This window comes from Cervus canadensis, chromosome 5 (assembly GCF_019320065.1).
Source record: "Cervus canadensis isolate Bull #8, Minnesota chromosome 5, ASM1932006v1, whole genome shotgun sequence".
Taxonomy (NCBI): domain Eukaryota; kingdom Metazoa; phylum Chordata; class Mammalia; order Artiodactyla; family Cervidae; genus Cervus; species Cervus canadensis.
In genome coordinates, this window is record NC_057390.1 from 9,947,018 (window position 1) to 9,963,603 (window position 16,586).

The 16,586-nt window shown below is 40.6% G+C and overlaps 1 protein-coding gene across 2 annotated transcripts in view; it reads left to right on the forward strand.

Moving 5' to 3' along the window:
* Positions 1–7,946: 7,946 nt before the first annotated feature.
* The window catches only part of SLC4A5 (solute carrier family 4 member 5), a 126,290-nt gene continuing 117,650 nt past the window's right edge, over positions 7,947–16,586 (forward strand). For both annotated transcript variants that reach the window (XM_043468135.1, XM_043468136.1), the window contains exon 1: positions 7,947–8,026. The gene's annotated coding sequence lies outside the window, so the exon portion shown is untranslated. The remainder of the gene's footprint in view (positions 8,027–16,586) is intronic.

Genomic DNA, 16,586 nt, shown 5'->3' on the forward strand with positions numbered 1-16,586 from the left:
TCCACAATGAACAAGTACTAACAAATACATTAATAAAACACTATGCCAAATGCTTATTCTTCCTCAACTTGTTAAGCAATGCCATTCTAGCTACTGCTGAAAGCGTTTATTTTAGAAGCTTTAATCTGATCTGGGAAAATGGGTTCTTCTACAACTTGACAAATAGTATGTATAAGTCTCAAAGCTTTTAAATAAAAAACCCTTCCAACACTGAAGTATTCATGTGAAACTTGTTTCTAAAAAAAAAAAAAAAACACTTGCTATCTGAAGAAAGTATTAAAACAAGTTATCTTTTGAAGCAGATAAACATTCTTACAAATCATCTTTTACTTAAAAGAACCACAAATTAACTCACTGTCCTTAATAATCTGTTAGATTACTGTTGTCTAGAAATAAGAATACATGAAATGTATTTTCAGCTATCATAGGGTCCAAGGTGACATTTAGGTTTCACATATTGAACAGTTATAATATAGCCTACAATGGAATAAAAACACATAATACTTCAGATAGTCAAAAGGAGCTACATGGTTTCTAAGCTACTTTAGCTTTTGTGTGGTCATTAAAACCCAGTAAGAATTTGAGAATGGTAATATAAAGGCAGGCAATTAAAATCTCAAATATCACTCTAAAATCAAAGACATGAAAATCTTTGTTTTTCTTCATCTTTCATTTACATAGTTAGATATCAGAACGTTACTGTAGAAAATAAACATTACTATTTATAGCTGCCCAGAAAACAATGAAGCTTCAGAAATTTAAAATTAAAAAAGAAGCTTCAGTTTTTCGTTCATACTAAGCAAGTCTTCTAACCTCAGCAAACTTCCCTAGATCCTTTCAAATCAAGGTACCTTCAATTTGCATTTGACCTTGTCTTCCAGTTGACATTTCCTTAAATCATTTCAACGATGAGATCTATGATGAGATCTTCAAGAATGTCCCCTGGCTCAGTATAAGGATTCTAACCATCCCCAAACCCATACATCTTTCCTGTAATTCTTTAGAAACAAATTTCTTTTACTAGGTCTGCATTCTGTACCTCCTCCAAAACTCTTCATTTTCTTCCTCAAAGGTGGGGTTTTCTTTCCCCTATCTTCTCAAGGGTATTTTTATTCTTCAGGTATGTCCTTGAAGTCCTGCCAGTGCCATTCAGATCTGGACTCGGTCGGATGGCTGGTGTGCCAGGTTTGGAACAGAGCTGGATGCAGTGCCAAAGATTCCCAAAGTCATGGCTCAGCGACAAGAGCAAGAGAATCCCCCCTAAAGGGAAAGCTGCATCCCTGCTTCTGTGGTTAAGCGTGGACGGGTGGTGGGGCAATGTGACTGCTGATGGCAGTCTTGGAGGATGGAGGGAGAATAGTGACTTTATGCCTAGGAGGGGGTTGGGAGTAAACTTAGAACTCCAGCCCCTTGCAGTCCTGGGCTTAGAAACAAGTCCTCTTTTGGTCATGATCTTCCCATTACTTAATGATCTCGTTCTTTCTGCAGCCCAGATTCAACTGGGATGAGCAGCCATTTCCTAAGGCTCTTTGGATATCTCAGATACCTCCTGCTTTACCCACCTGGAGTGATTTTTGCAAAGGAATATTAAAATCAAAGACATCACCCTGGTCTATGCAGCAAATGAAAGCTATATGAACGGTGACATCCTGGAGTTAGATTTCAAAATAAGACCTGGAATTTGTTGCTTGTCATTGTTTCCTCAGCCAGGATACTGTTCTGGTGCCTGAGCGAATAACTCCCCTGATGCTTTTTTTTTGCTTTTTTTTTTTAATATTTATTTACATGTATTTATTTGGCTGCGCCGGGTCTTAGTTGCGACGTGTGGGCTCTAGTTCCCTGACCAGGGAGCGAACCTGGGCCCCCTGCTTTGGACGCACAGAGTCTTAGCCACTGGGCCACCAGGGAAGCCCCTCCCCTGATGCTTTATATTTGAATTGATATAGGCAGAGCTTCCTTTTAAGATGAGTGGGAACAGTCTAAGCTGACTGCCTGAATTCCAGCCTGTAGGCAGCATTGGAGGCCTGGGGCAGAAGCTTGGAGACGTTGACACCCAACTTCATGTGCAGGACAAGGCTTGTATTCTGACTAGGCTGCTATCTTGGCCCTCTTCTTTATGCCTATTGTTTTAATCTCTAGATTCGTTCTTGCTCACTTTTTCCTTATAATTTATTTGTTGAAGGAACTATTTCTCAGAGTCTGTTTTCAATGTATCCTCATGGTATTAATAGGTTCCCCTATCTTTCATATTTCCTATGAATTATTAATGAGATTTACAGCAGTGATATCCAAGTGTGGTCGCCTGACCAACATTAGCATCCCCTGGGGATTTGTAGGAGATGCTAAATCTTACCCATCCAGAGAGGCTGGCTACCAAGGTCACCACCTTGGTGAGTCCTAGCATCCCATTTTTGTGAAGTCAACCACTGAAGTAGAAAGGTCGAAACAACCAGAGTGGGAAGGGATGAACAGAGTGGGCAAGGTAGTGGCTGGTCTACAAATAGGTTAGGATTTCTAGTTGTTGTTGTTTTTTTTTACTAATAATGAAAATTTTGATTTTTTTTTTTCCTGCTTAATGTCAGAGCAAGTGGAGTAGAATGGTGGGCTTATGGTTAAACAGTTAGTTTAGCTCATTTAATATACATGAAAAACTATGATTACTAATAGTTCAGTGTTCCCTGCCTTTCTTGTAGAAGTGAGGGGACAAGTGTTCACTCTCCCTCAAAGCATAAGTCATCAAATCTTGACACTTTCTAGAAGACAAGGGAGCTCAGATATGGCAGGCCTTCCTCTGGCATTTTAGGTCACCTTTGTACTTGGCAGCCAGGGGCAGCTGGTTTAAAAAGATCCTTCATCTGCAGCAACATCTTGTTAATTTTCCATGGAGATAAATTCAGGCCTGTTTTGTCAGAAGAAATCCTTCCAATCTTAGTGGAAAGGGTCCACTCAGAACTGGCTGTCCTGGAAGACAATTAGGACTTAAACAATTGAGGAAGGATCAATAGATGGAACTGCATTTTTGTGAACTCAACAGGCCTACTCAGTTGGGAAGTCAAACTTCGTTTTCCAAAGCCCCAGTGAACAGTGTCTAAGATAAGTTACTTTAAACCCATCTTGAAAAAATAAAAGGCAAAGGATATGTATGTATTAGTTAACACTTAAAGAATTGAACCCCAAAAGAGAATGGATTTTACCTCATATAAATTTTATTTTATTATTTTTATATGTATGCTATTTTATTTATCTACTTATTGAACTATATATAGTCCATTTACAATACTATGTTAGTTTCAAGTGTACAACATAGATTCAGTACTTCTGTAGATTATACTTCATTTTTTCATTCAATGTGTATACACTTTTAAAAGTTAATTTTAAGAAGAAAAAAAGTACTTAGATTAATGTAATGATAAAACATGACCACAACTTGTTAGAATTTTTCTACGTATTAACACTATGATATTGGAAATCCAGTTTTCAGTGGGAAAAAAATCCTAACTTTCTATTTTGGAAAGTAAGTAATTTGGCTCCTTTTTGTAAAAAAAAAAAAATTATTTATATTTTTGGCTGCTCTGGGTCTTCGTTGCTGTGCTTGGTCTTTCCCTAGTTGCAGTGAACAGGGGCTACTCTCTAGCTGTGGTGTGTGGGCTTCTCACTGTGGTGGCATCTCTTGCTGGGGAACACAGGCTCTAGAGTGTGGGCTCAGTAGTTGTGGCTAACGGCTACAACTTGGTTGTGGCTTCTCGGGACATGTGGGATCTTCCTGGAGCAGGGATCGAACCTGTGTCCCTTGCATTGGCAGGCAGATTCTTAACCACAGGATCACCAGGGAAGTCCCTGGGCTCCTATTTTAAATGAACATATGTCTGAAAATGAAACCTCTGCATTGACCTAAGATCACTGGGGAGACAGAGTGAAGAAGGGTGCAGAGGCTGGAACGTATGCATTCTACTCTTGATGGACATTTGGGTTGCTTCCATTTTGACCACCTACAAATGATGCTATGTAAACATCCTTGTTCATGTGCCCTGGTACACACATACACAAGTGAAACTGCTTGGTCATTTAGTATATGCATTTTCATCTTTATTAAACCTTACCACATTGTTTTTGCAGAGTGGCTGTATCAGTTTACACTCCCTCCAGCAGTGTGAGTTCGCTTGGTTGGATTCAAGTCATCCCCTTTGGGGGTGGGGGGACATAAGTCTTGGAAAAAAGGAGGAAGCCAGGCAAGGGAAGGACTTGGGTGTGAATCCAAGAAGTTCAGACCTTATTGACTTTCCTGTGAAGCCACTGTTGATTTTGGAACAGGGAATAAAACACAAAAATGAGGCTTTAGGAAGGTGAGTCTTTAAAGTTCTCAGTTGGTTTGTGTTGCAGGAGAGAGTGGTGATGGTGGTGGGGTTCACTTAGGCCAACAGTAGGATGCACAGAAGAGAGGAGAAAATTTGTAGAGAAAACTAAGACCCAGAGCATCCTAGATCTACCAACTCTTGTCTTTAAATAATTTAATTAGGGGCTTCCCTGGTGGCTCAGTGGTGAAGAATCTGCCTGCCAATACAGGCGACATGGGTTTGATCCCTGGTCCAGGACGATCCCACGTGCCACAGAGCAACTAAACCTATGCGCTGTAAGTACTGAAGCCTGTGCACCCTAGACCCTGTGCTCTGCAACGAGAGAAGCCAGTGCAATAAGAAGGCTACGTTCCACAACTGGAGAGTAGCCCCTGCTCGCTGAAACTAGGGAAAAGCTCATGTAGCAGCGAAGACCAGCACAACCAAAAATAAAGAGAAATAAATTTTTAAAAATCTAGTTAGACTACAGCACACTGCTAAAGCCCATCTAGAAAACACCATGGCGTTATTTAGCAAAGATGATGATTCACATAGCCAATGACTGGGAAATCCCCCAAATTTACCAAAACAAACAGAAATAAAATCACCCCAAAAGAAGGGATTTCAAGAAGGAAAGAAATGCCTACAATATCAAATGGACAGAGAGATCCATACAAGAACAGACCTGGAAAGCATTCAGACTGGCAATTAGTAATCTGATGATGAGCTTTGCTAGAGAAATGTTTGTGACATCATGAGGGCAGAAGTCAGAACACAGTGGCTTGGGGAGGGAGTAGGTAGTAGCAAAAGGAAACCGAGTTTAGAACACACTATCAGGATGGTTGGCTGAGCACAGACTCAGCACACAGAAACATTTAGTATGTGATAAAGACAGTAATTTGAACCAGTGGGTAGAGGGTACAAAGTCTGATCAATGGTGATGTCACACTTGAGAAAAATGATAAAGTGAAAACCTATCTTGTAACATATATCAATTTAAAGTCCAGAGAAAGCAAAACCAGAAAAGAACTAGAGGAAAATGTAGGTGTACATAAACTTGGGGATAGTTAAAGCATTTCTGAGATTGACAACAAACCTAGGAACCTTAAAGGAAAATATGGATAAATAGGGCTTTCCTGGTGGTCCCATGGTTAAGAATCCACTTGCCAGTGCAGGAGACACTGGTTCAATCCCTGTTCTGGGAACATGCCACATGTCACAGGGCAATAAGTCCTGTGTGCTACAACTACTGAGCCCATGTGCTCTAGAGCCTGGAGTTGCAACAAGAGAAGGCACCACAGTGAGAGAGTAGCTGCCCCCCACTCGCCTACAACCAGAGAAGCCTGCCCAGCAATGAAGACCTAGCACAGCCAAAAATAGATAAATAAAAATTTTTAGAAAGAATGAATGACAAATGATAAAAACAGAAAAACATTTACAATATAAAGGATTCCTATAAACAAATAAGGAAAAAGAAATAACCCAATATAAACGTGGATATGAGACATTCACAAAAATTCAATTGCATTAGGGGTCGGCAGGGACACAGGTAGTGCAAGCCAACTGGGCAGGCCCTAGACACGAGGAGGAAAGCACCTTGCTGCCAGGGTGCATCCTTCCCTCTTTATCCCAGCAGCGAGGCTCTGCAGCCTGTTCCCTTTGTGTATCCTGGAGGGAAAGCTACCCATCCCATATCTTCTTGTCCCCTCCCCAACCCCAGATAAAGCTCACCCTCATATTCCTGTATGAAATAAAAGGCAAAAATGAAAATGAGAAGCTAAAATAGCCTGAACTGATGTCCAAATGGTCTAAATAAAACCCAGGCAGGTAGAAACCAAAGGGTTTTGCTTGAATGAGTGGCAGTAATGTCTCCACTGGTCTTTCTACCTGTGCTGTGATCCACGCTGAAGCCAATTATTCCATTCTTGTGCAAAGCCCAGTCCCACAGTCCTTTGAATTCAGACACATTTGCTGATGTTTATGTCTCTCTCTGGGATGGCCCAGCCTATCTTACAGGCCCAAACCTTTTTCTCCCCAAACTTGCGCTGTGCCAGGGAAACCACCTCCATGTTCCCAGGGTACACTGTGTTCTTCTACCTCTCAGTTCTTCATTTCTATGGCTCCTTGCCTCTGTCTCAAATATGCTTAGAAGGCAAGAAATGACCATTTGTGCAATGAACTAATTCTTCAAACAATGTGGTTTCTCTTTTACTGAACACCTTCCTCCCTTTGAGCTCCTTTATGGGCCTTCTACTCTTCTGCTGGTGAATTTGTCTAATCTCTGGCCTGCTGGAAACTCCCTAAGGCTTGAGACTGTGTGTCTTCAGGGCTAGACTCTCCTGGTATGCCTAAGCCTGCCTATTTCCTTTGGAACCAGACGCTCAGTGCTCAAATCAGGAAAGTCTCAGGCAAATTAGGATAAGTTGGTCACTGTAGTCTTGCTACTCTTTCATTCCATGGATTGTGAAGAGAACTAGGATGTACTGTTACAGGGATGGCTCAGCCACGGCCTCCAAAACACATTTTTTCATCATCTCCTGCAGGCAGGACTAGGTCAAAGAATGTGGTTTTTCCACTGAGAGAAAACTTCACATGATCTAAGAATAAAGTGAGACCAAACCAACAGATAAATTTCCTAAATGAAAGGGAAGCAAACCCTGAAATACAAGTCTGAAGACACAGAAAATCCATAAGAAGGGCCTTTGAAAGAAGAGGATTGGAGTTCATTTTCCAATGAAGCTTCCAACCCCTGCTTGTCCTCCTATGGGTCCATGGGCAAGTATTGCATTCTCTGAGCCTCAGTTTCTGTGTCTGCAAAGATTGGGGATGAAAATGCTGCTCTGGCAGGACCGTCGAGGGAGTTAAATAAGGGAAGATGTGTGTAGTACCAAGCCTAGCACTTGGAACCTGGAGATATCAGAGACTTCCCAGCATGCTTTCCACCTCCCCCATCCCCCCTACCCCTCCAACCCCCCCCCCCCAAGCCAACTGATGCCTGGCCTCCAACTTTCTCCTTTTTTTTTCACTTCCCATTCACTGTCTCTCTTCTCTCCAAAGTTCCTATCCTCCACTTATTGCTCCCTCATCATATATTTCCTAAATACAAAAAAGGAATTAATAAGGTGAGGGAAAAAATCAGCATAAAAACTAGAAAAATCAGAAAGTGTGAAACATTGCTCTTGCAGGGTTTGGCTTGTTCTTTGGTTTTCCTTGTCTGTGTCCTTCTCCAAAGAGTCATGAACTGGGGTTTGTAGAGCTGCAGTGGCAGTGGGATGTGGAAGATCCTCCTTCATCTCAGTCCTGTGGAGAGAAGAGGGCAAAGGTCTGACATCTTTCCTGAGGATTGCCTATTCTCCTGGAGTAAATGCCTCAGCTGGTCCTGTTGTGCTTGGACAAGCTAAACTAGCAAGTAACAGGCCTCCCTAGGACACGCTGATTAGATAAGCTGATGAGAACCATGGAAGACACAGACAGTAGATTAAAAAACATAACATGAACGTTACTTTTATAGTGTTGATGAATAGACAAAGGCTTTTTGGTTCTAAAATAGTTGGTTGGTGAGGCAATAGAGGAGGGGCTATTTTAATAGCAGAGGTAGAGAAAAGGAGTGGTGGGTGGGTTCTAAGGTGGTAAGATCTACCTTAAAGGTACTGAATTCAAGGACCCAGGAGCAGCAGGCCACTGCACAGGGGGTGAGTAGAGTGAGTTTTAAATATATGGAGTTACAGCTTGGTTGTAGGTTTTGGTTTGGGGATGTGAGTGAATGAACTGAGTAGTCTAGGCAGAAATCCCCAGCCCACTGAGGGTCAGGTGAGAATTTTATTGCTTTTTGCTAAAGATCTGGGGAAGACTTAGAGAGCAAAGATAAGGGGCAATCTAATTGTTTAAATTAATCTTTATTTATTGCTGCTGCTGCTAAGTTGCATCAGTCGTGTCCGACTCTGTGCGACCCCGTGGACTGCAGCCTACCAGGCTCCTCTGTCCATGGGATTTTCCACGCAAGATACTGGAGTGGGTCGCCAGTGCCTTCTCTGAATCTTTATCTATTACAACACAGTAAAGAACAAGTAAGAGAATGACCAGTTTGTCCAGTGTTGTTTTCTGTGCTCCCATCTCTGCCTTCAGAGAAGGGGATCATGTATGCGTGTGTGCATCTGTGCAACATTGGACTTCTACAGTAAGGGGCTGAAATCTACCCCTAGTAATAGTCTGCATGGAAGTCTGACTGCCCCTCTTTAATCCATGCTTTTCAGCCATGGAAGTCACAGTGATTGGTCCTGTGCCTATTTCATACTTCTTCCTGTTTAATAAGGATTATTTACAGCCTTTTTGGAGGCTCCTAAGAATCCAGGAAACATGGGGCTTGTATAAAAATCCCCACTTGAACTAAGCTTTCAGGCCTAAGGGAGGTGTCCTTTTATGAAGGACCTGCTGCTTCGGCTCTTGAGGGGGTAAGAAGGAGGGCATGCACCAGGGGCCAAGGGGTAAGTCCACATCTCTCTCCCTTGATGGAACGGGCTGAGTTGTTCTTGTGCATCAGGACCTCTGGAAATCAGATGGCTTTCCAAAGTGTCACCCAGCCCTTGATGAAATTCTGCCTTAGAAATCCAGACCCCTTGGCTCTGTGCGCCTCTGTCCCTGAGAAAGTGTATTTCCCTCTCTCTCTAACCAGGCATCCTGGAATTTGGAACTGAGCTGTGAGCTCAGGAGTTGAGGGGTTTCCTCAGGATCCCCCCCTTCCTAAAGACCCACCAACTATGGTCTTTCTCCCTCTCACCCCTCTAGCTTATTTTTTTTTTTTTATCCCCAACTGATTTTGGATGGTCCAGTCTAAGGAGAGTCATCTTTCCCCATCAATTCAGGCACTCGATAAGTGGCTTGTTGCTTGATTGAATGCCTGCTCATTCTCCCTTCAGTCAAGTTCATTTTCCCAGAGAGGCAGTAATCTAGTACTCGGACTTAATTATGGAGACACTCATATGTCTCTTTTACCTCCCTGCTCTGTGAAGAGGGATGGTGGCCAGGCCAACAGAGGAGAAAACTTCAGCACGAGTGATGCCTTCACAAGAAACAGTAGAGTGTGTTCTCCAATGTTACCATTCCCTAAACCAGAATCAACTGGTCTTGGCTTTCTTTTTCTCAACCTTCATTGTAGGAAAGATTGCTTCTTGAGTTACTTGAGATCTACTTTCCTCTCTAAAGAACTGGGCTCTGTGCTTATTTTGATTTATTTTCTCAAAAATACTTGACTGGGATGATTTTTATATAATCTTGAGGACGGGGCCCTCTAAGATTCTCTTAATCAAAAATGAATCCAGCTTGGTTTGAGGCTTAATCAGGCACTGAAATACTCACTTCTTGTATCATAGGTCATGAACTGGGTCTGACTCACCCTCCTCTTGTGTTTTAGCCATCATCACCTTAATCCAGTACAAGAACAGCCTTAACGGAGAAATAGAAAATGACCACTCACATCTCCTTCATCCCTGCTTCTTTTACCTGAAGTCTGGGCAACCTGCAACAACATTTTATATCAGACTTCTTAGAACATAGTCTGTCTTTTTAGTAAGAGTCATTTCAGCTCGATCAGGTCTTGTCACTCACCCGCTCTGTACGGGGTACTGTGTAAGCATACTACACAGTAGTGGCCTGCTGCTGCCTCATATGGGGTATTTTCTCTTGGTTAGCAATTCAGTCAGCAGTCATTTCAGTGCCTCCTGTGTATGTGCAAGGGACTTTGCTAGGCTGTGGGGGCAGTATGAGGATGAACAGCACATGGATCCTGCTTTCAGAGAGTTTATAATCTAGGGGGAGAGGCAAGGTACATGCGTTTCAATTAACAACTGGAAATAATATTGTAAATAAGCATGGCTCGTTGAATAAAATCAGAAAGTAAGTTGATTTCTGCTTTTGGTTGCTTTTCAAAATTTATTCTGTATGTTTAGAGCTTGTTCTGCCACTGGATAAAATTTAGACAAGTTACATGATCGTCATGGTCATCTTTGGTCTGATTTTAGTAATGATAATGTCCATCCCAGTAGTAACCCTAACTTCTGTTGCAACTTAAAATTGATTCCTCTGTCCAGTCCCAGCTTGGCATTGTTAGAGAGTAGAAGCCTACAGTAGTTGCTGGTCTGGGTGGGGAATCTGCTCCTCCTCACTTATATAGCACCAGGGATCTGCAACCAATTCAAGATTGTTGCTGGGGGAGGGAGAAGTGGGAGAAGGGGGGAAATTCTGTCTACACATTTATGATTTCCAGCCTCACTAGGCTCCTCAGTGGAATGTGGTGATTCGTCTACATATCCCTGGTCTGACCCCACTGTTGTTCCCCCCGAAGGCCAACCTTTACTGCCCCCTCATCTACCCTCCAACATTCCTCATGGAGAACGTTTACATGGTCCAGCGGGGATATCCTCTGCTTCTACCCTCACTGAGCACCTCGTCCCTTCCTTCTTCTTCTCTGTCTTAAAGGAAGCTGCCCTCCACCCCAGGTTCTGGCTCAGTCTGACACCTGTGCTCTGTACTGTGAACCCCTCAGGAGCCAGTCAGCAGAGCAGAATAAACTGGCGTGGAGAGTGCCCAGAGTTGGAGACCGAGTCCTTTTTTCGGCAGGGCTGTTCTTTGTTGTGGCTCATGCAATACAGCTCCTCATAATTAATCCCTGCATTTAACATAACTCCAATCAAAGTAAAAAATGACTATTTTATTCTTAAATTGTGTAATTGTTTCTTATGATAAAATGTACATGATATGAATTTTACCATTTTAATGTACAATTTAATGGCATTAAGTTCACTTTATTGTATAATCATCACTACCATCCATCTTCAGAACTTTTTCAACCCCATCTGAAATTCTGTACCCATTAGACAGTAATTCTCCACTCCTCCTCCCCCCTAGCCACTATACTACTTTCTTTTTCTGTGAATTTGGCTATTCTAGGTGTCTCATGTAAGTGGAATCATACAAGTATTTGTCCTTTTGTGACTGGCTTATTTCACTTGGAGGCACTAGTGGTAAAAAAAACCTTGCCAATGCAAGAGATGTAAGATACATGGGTTCCATCCCTGGGTTGGGAAGATCCCCTGGAGGAGGGCATGGCAACCCACTCCAATATTCTTGCCTGGAGAATCCCATGGACAGAGGAGCCTGGTGGGCTACAGTCCATGGGGTCACAAAGAATCAGAATGACTGAATAATGCAAGTATTTCTTTGCATAGATAAGCCACATTTTGTTTATACATTCACCTATCAATAAACATTTGGGTTGTCTCCACCTTTTGGCAATTATGAGTAATGCTCATATAAACAATGACATACAAGTATCTGTTTGAGTCCCTGTTTTCAACTTTTTGGACATGTTGTTGTTTAGTTGCTGGGTCATGTCCAACTCTTTTTGTGACCTCATTGACTGTAACCCACAAGGTTCCTCTGTCCATGGAATTTCCAGGCAAGAATGCTAGAGTATTGTCATTTCCTTAGGGGATCTTCTCAACCCAAGGATTGAACCCATGTCTTCTGCAGTGGCTCTTTACCACTGAGCCCCCAGGGAAGCCCTTTTGACATATACCCCAGTTTATTTGTTTGTGACTAGGGAATACATCCTTATAGTGGACAATATAAAAGGTACAAGACGTTACACAGTAGCCCCTGAGATCCTGCCTCTCAGTTTCACTTCCAGGAATCAGCACTGTTACCTGTTCCTTGTGACTTCATCCCTGGAGAGACTGTACACTTATAGACACACTCCACACCAGTGACAATAACAAACCACAAGCACTCTTCTACACTTCATTTTCTTTCCATTTAACAATATTTCTAAAAGATCACTCCATAGCACTGTTTAGAGAGTATGCGCGTTGTATTTAAAATCTTTGGAATTTTCCAATATAAGACAAACCTTATTTTATCAGTTCCCTATTGACAGACATTTATGTCATTTCCAATGTTTTGCTGCCATGAACAATGCTGTAATAATGACAGCCAGTATTTGCTGAGCACTTACTATGTACCAGGCTTTCTTTAAAATTCTTTCCATTCATTATATCATTTAATCCTCATGGTAATCGTCTGACAAAGTGCAGGGAGGTGAGTAACTGCCTCAAACCACACAGGTGTGTTTTCATCCACAAGTGGGAATGTATCTGTAAGACAACTTTCTAGACAAAGAATAGCTGCTACCCAAAGGTAGATGCGTTTTCAGGTGTTACAAACACTGCTGAAGTGGCCCCATAGAGCCTGTGGCCAACTGCAGTGTCTCCAACTGTAGCGTGGAAGAGGGCTGGTTTCCTGCCTCTCTTGCTGTTGTGAAATCTTTTGATATTTGCCAATCTGAAGATGAAAAGTGGTATTTCATTGTGGCTCTAATTTGCTTATGTTTCTTTTTTTAAGTGAGTGAGGTTGAGCATCTTTTCAAATGTTTAAAGGCAACTTGTTTTACTAGTGGGGTTTTTAAAAGTTGATAAAATGATTTCACCATTGATCTAGAAGCCTAGATTTCTCTTTTTTCCCTGTTTATTAGAGGTTGGAGTTTTATTCTGTTATTGGCTAGCTCATGTTAATTTTTTAAAATTAATTAATTTATTTTAATTGGAGGCTAATTACTTTACAATACTGTAGTGGTTTTTGCCATACATTGACATGAATCCACCACAGGTATACATGTGTTCCCCATCCTGAACCCACTTCCCACCTCCATCCCCATTCCATCCCTCAGGGTCATCCCAGTGCACCAGCCCTGAGCACCCTGTCTCATGCATCGAAGCTGGGCTGGCAATCTGTTTCACATATGATAATATACATGTTTCAATGCTGTTCTCTCAGATCATCCCACCCTCACCTTCTGCCACAGAGTCCAAAAGACTGTTCTTTACATCTGTGTCTCTTTTGCTGTCTCACATATAAGGCCATTGTTACCATCTTTCTAAATTCCATATATATGTGTTAGTGCAGTGTATTGGTGTTTTTCTTTCTGAGTTACTTCCCTCTGTATAATAAGCTCCAGTTTCATCCACCTCATTAGAACTCATTCAAATGCATTCTTTTTAATAGCTGAGTAATATTCCATTGTGTATATGTACCACAGCTTTCTTATCCATTCATCTGCTGATGGACATCTGGGTTGCTTCCATGTCCTGGCTATTGTAAACAGTACTACAATGAACATTAGGGTACACGTGTCTCTTTCAGTTCTGGTTTCTTCGGTGTGTATGCCCAGCAGTGGGATTGCTGGGTCGTATGGCAGTTTTATTTTCAGTTTTTTCAGGAATCTCCACACTGTTCTCCATAGTGGCTGTACTAGTTTGCATTCCCACCAACAGTGTAAGAGGGTTCCCTTTTCTCAGCACCCTCTCCAGAATTTATTGTTTGTAGATTTTTTGATAGCAGTCATTCTGACTGGTGTGAGATGGTACCTCATTGTGGTTTTGCTTTGCATTTCTCTGATAATGAGTGATGTTGAGCATCTTTTCATGTGTTTGTTAGTCATCTGTATGTCTTCTTTGGAGAAATGTCTGTTTAGCATTTTGGCCTATTTTTTTATTGGATCATTTATTTTTCTGGAATTGAGCTGCAGGAGCTGCTTGTATATTTTTGAGATTAATTCTTTGTCAGTTGCTTCATTTGTTATTATTTTCTCCCATTCTGAAGGCTGTCTTTTCACCTTGCTTATAGTTTCCTTCGTTGTGCAAAAGCTTTTAAGTTTCATTAGGTCCCATTTGTTTATTTTTGCTTTTATTTCCATTACTCTGAGAGTTGGGTCATAGAGGATCCTTCTGTGATTTATGTCAGAGAGTGTTTTGCCTATGTTTTCCTCTAGGAGTTTTATAGTTTCTGGTTTTACATTTAGATCTTTAATCCATTTTGAGTTTATTTTTGTGTATGGTGTTGAAAGTGTTCTGGTTTCATTCTTTTACAAGTGGTTGACCAGTTTTCCCAGTACCACTTGTTAAAGAGATTGTCTTTTCTCCATTATATATTCTTGCCTCCTGTGTAAAAGATAAGGTGTCCATAGGTGTGTGGATTTATCGCTGGGCTTTCTATTTTGTTCCATTGATCTATATTCCTGTCTTTGTGCCAGTACCATACTGTCTTGATGACTGTAGTTTTGTAGTATAGCCTGAAGTCAGGCAGGTAGATTCCTCCAGTTCCATTCTTCTTTCTCAAGATTGCTTTGGCTATTCGAGGTTTTTTGTATTTCCATACAAACTGTGAAATTGTTTGTTCTAATTCTCTGAAAAATACCATTGGTAGCTTGATAGAGATTGCATCGAATATATAGATTGATTTGGGTAGTATACTCATTTTCACTATATTGATTCTTCCAATCCATGAACGTGGTATATTTCTCCATCTATTTGTGTCATCTTTGATTTCTTTCATCACTGTTTTATAGTTTTCTATATATATGTCTTTTGTTTCTTTAAGTAGATTTATTCCTAAGTATTTTATTCTTTTCATTGCAACGGTGAATGGAGTTGTTTCCTTAATTTCTCTTTCTGTTTTCTCATTGTTAGTGTATAGGAATGCAAGGGATTTCTGTGTGTTAATTTTATATCCTGCAACTTTACTATATTCATTGATTAGTTCTAGTAACTTTCTGGTGGAGTCTTTAGGGATTTCTCTGTAGAGGATCATGTCATTTGCAAACAGTGAGAGTTTTACTTCTTCTTTTCCAATCTGGATTCCTTTTATTTCTTTTTCTTCTCTGATTGCTGTGGCTAAAACTTCCGAAATTATGTTGACTAATAGTGGTGAGAGTGAGCACCCTTGTCTTGTTCCTGATTTTAGGGGAAATGCTTTCAATTTTTCACCATTGAGGATAATGTTTGCTGTGGGTTTATCATATATGGCTTTTATTATGTTGAGGTATGTTTCTTCTATTCCTGCTTTCTGGGGGGGGGGGGAGGTTATCATAAATGGATGTTAAATTTTGTCAAAGGCTTTCTCTGCATCTATTGAGATAATCATATGGTTTTCATCTTTCAATTTGTTAATGTGGTGTATCACATTGATTGATTTGCAGATATTAAAGAATCCCTTGCATCCCACTTGTTCATGATGTATGATATGTTGTTGGATTCTGTTTGCTAGAGTTTTGTTAAGGATTTTTCCATCTATGTTCATCAGTGATATTGGCCTGTAGTTTTCTTTTTTTGTGGTATTCTTTTCTGGTCTTGGTATTAGGGTGATGGAGGCCTCATAGAATGAGTTTGGAAGTTTACCTTCCTCTGCAATTTTCTGGAAGAGTTTGAGTAGGATAGATGTTAGCTCTTCTCTAAATTTTTGGTAGAAATCAGCTGTGAAGCTGTCTGGTCCTGGGCTTTTGTTTGCTGGAAGATTTCTGATTACAGTTTCGATTTCTGTGCTTGTGATGGGTCTGTTAAGATTTTCTATTTCTTCCTGGTTCAGTTTTGGAAAGTTATACTTTTCTAAGAATTTGTCCATTTCTTCCAAGTTGTCCATTTTATTGGCGTATATTTGCTGATAGTAGTCTCTTATGATCATTTGTATTTTTGTGTTGTCTGTTGTGATTTCTCCATTTTCATTTCTAATTTTGTTGATTTGATTCTTCTCCCTTTTTTCTTAATGAGTCTGGCCAATGTTTTGTCTATTTTATTTATCTTCTCAAAGAACCAGCTTTTAGTTTTGTTGATTTGTGCTATGGTCTCCTTTGTTTCTTTTTCATCTACTTCTGCTTTAATTTTTATGATTTCTTTCCTTCTACTAATGTGGGGTTCTTCATTTCTTCCTTTTCTAGTTGCTTTAGGTGTAGAGTTAGGTAATTTTTTTTTCTTTTTCTCTTATTTCTTGAGGTAAGCTTGTATTGCTATGAACCTTCCCCTTAGCACTGCTTTTACTGAGTTCCATAGATTTTGGATTGTTGTGTTTTCATTTTCACTCATTTCTATGCATATTTTGATTTCTTTTTTGATTTCTTCTGTGATTTGTTGGTTATTCAGAAGTGTGTTGTTTAGCCTCCATATGTTTGTATTTTTAATAGCTTTGTTTCCTGTAGTTGACATCTAATCTTACCACACTGTGATCAGAAAAGATGCTTGGAATTATTTTAATTTTTTTGAATTTACCAAGGCTAGATTTATGGCCCAGGATGTGATCTATCACAGAGAACGTTCTGTGTGCACTTGAGAAAAAGTTGAAATTCATTGTTTTGAGGTGAAATATTCTATAGATGTCAATTAGGTCTAACTGGTCCATTGTATCATTTAAAGGTTGTGTTTCCTTCCTAAT